The 2,031-nt window shown below is 37.3% G+C and overlaps 1 non-coding gene across 1 annotated transcript; it reads right to left on the bottom strand.

Moving 5' to 3' along the window:
- Positions 1–1,155: 1,155 nt before the first annotated feature.
- TRNAG-CCC (transfer RNA glycine (anticodon CCC)) lies at positions 1,156–1,228 on the bottom strand. The gene has a single exon. It is a non-coding gene; the product is annotated as a tRNA-Gly (tRNA).
- Between the last annotated feature and the right edge of the window lie 803 nt (positions 1,229–2,031).

The raw sequence follows: 2,031 nt of genomic DNA, 5'->3' as shown, positions 1-2,031 counted from the left end.
CTGTCAAATATTTTCCAATTTAAATGATTATGGTTGGATATAATCGACTGGTTAGGATGAAAAAGCCAGAGACTTTGGGTGAGCTGTGGGCATTTGCTGTCGTGAGTGTCTGCTTTTCTGATCTAGCTCTTGTATTGAAAATTCTGAACTCCTGAATGCTATAAATTCCATACTTTGTATGATTTACCACCCTCTTGCCCCTCCAGATTTGGTTGTCTTATCCATTGGGATGCATGTTGCCTAAAAAGGCTGAGGTGTAATGTAGTAAAAGCACTGAGAAAGGCTAGACTTATAATTCTTGTTTTTTTTCTCCAGCTGGGTGCCAGATGTTTTCTTGATTGAGAGAGACTGTTTCATTGACTTATATTTTCATTGAAAATATAGGTGTGGATAAACATGGCTTGTCTTTTTTTTTTCAGTCTATGGTTAGTAACAAAAATGAAAATAAAGTTGCCCAGGATGTATTTTACTTTGGTGAAACACTAGTAAGCGGGAAAAATAATCAAACTTGGGACAAATGTGAAGTCTAACACATCAGGATGACCAGGTACTATACTTTGCTCGTCCAATGTAGGTTCTAATCCTATTCTTATCTCTAATTTTTGCATGGTAAAATGGCATTTAAACTGTAACTTTGATGAGCAATTTCGAGTATGGTGGTTTCTTATAGGTTTATTGCATTAACTTCTGAACAACCGTAGATCACTAGAATCATAATCTGTGCCAAAGCTTTATCTGCTGTAAGATGACTTCAAAACCACTAGTAAGAGAACTGTGATATCTCATCTTTAAAATCTCCATGAGAAACACTGCACAGCTTTCTTGGTAATGTATAGAAGTGTACAACTTCAGTGTCAGAATATTTTTCTCAGTAGTTTACCCTTCCTTTTCTTTTGTTATGGTTCAATTAGAGATGAAATAACTTTTTTGGCATCCTCAAGTTTAAGTATCCCAACACAGCATTTTTGCACTTTATTGTGATAACTACTCAGCAGACCCAAATAGTAAAGAAGACGTGTATAAACCATATATATATATTTTTTTAAAAAATATTTATTTATTTATTTGGCTGTGCCGGGCCTTAATTGTGGCATGCAGGATATTTTTAGTTGCAGCGCATGCGGGATCTTTTTAGTTGCAGCATGCAGGACTTAGTTCCCTGACCAGGGATCGAACCTGGGCCCCCTGCATTGGGAGCACAGAGTCTTAACCACTGGACCACAAGGGAAGTCCCACCTTCAACTATATTGATTTGATTACAGTTCTTAGACCTGTTTTTTCTTCATAAAACAGCATAAAATTTTATTTGAACAAATGTTTATGTAGCATCACTATGTAATGCGTGCCCTGTTAGGTCCTGGGTATACAGTGTAAATAAAGCAGACATGGTCAGAGAAATCTTAATTGTCAGGAATGGACACTAGCTAACTCGAACAGAAGGAAAATCTTGGGGAAAAATATTAAGAATTCCCCATATTCGTGGAAACTGGAAAGTTAGGCAAGAAATATTGGCAAAAACAAATAAATATTTATGCGGGATGGTCAGGTAGCTAAAGTGGGCCTTATGGGTATTGTTGAGTCTTATAGATAAATGTGGGAAAGATACAGGAGCAAAGAAAACAAAACAAAACAAAATCAATATATGATTATAATATGATGCTGGTGCTGTTAGAGAAATAGAGGACTGAGACAGAGAACAACAATGTGTGGGTGGGGATGAGAAACGACCTCTGATGTTTAAGCTGAAAGGAAGGATGGACAGACACCTCATAGTAGGCTTGTTTTCAAAATTATTTTACTATTAATATTGTTTGATTGCATGTACCTGAAAGAGATCTGACTGATACCTAGGAGGTTAAGGGCGGGTTTGTTGGGCAACGGTGATTAGAGGAGTGTTCCAGGCAAAGGAAATAGATGTAAAGTCTTGATGGCAAAAAGAAACCAGGATATTTTTGATGGGCTTAAAGGAGGCCAGTGTGACTGAAGTACAGTGGGTGAGCGGGAGGGCAAAATGAAATGAGGTTTGGGAGT

This window comes from Lipotes vexillifer, unplaced genomic scaffold, assembly GCF_000442215.2.
Source record: "Lipotes vexillifer unplaced genomic scaffold, Lipotes_vexillifer_v1.1 scaffold112, whole genome shotgun sequence".
NCBI lineage: Eukaryota > Metazoa > Chordata > Mammalia > Artiodactyla > Lipotidae > Lipotes > Lipotes vexillifer.
The sequence above is the reverse complement of the archived record's forward strand: the minus strand, read 5'-3'. Positions and strand labels throughout refer to the sequence as shown.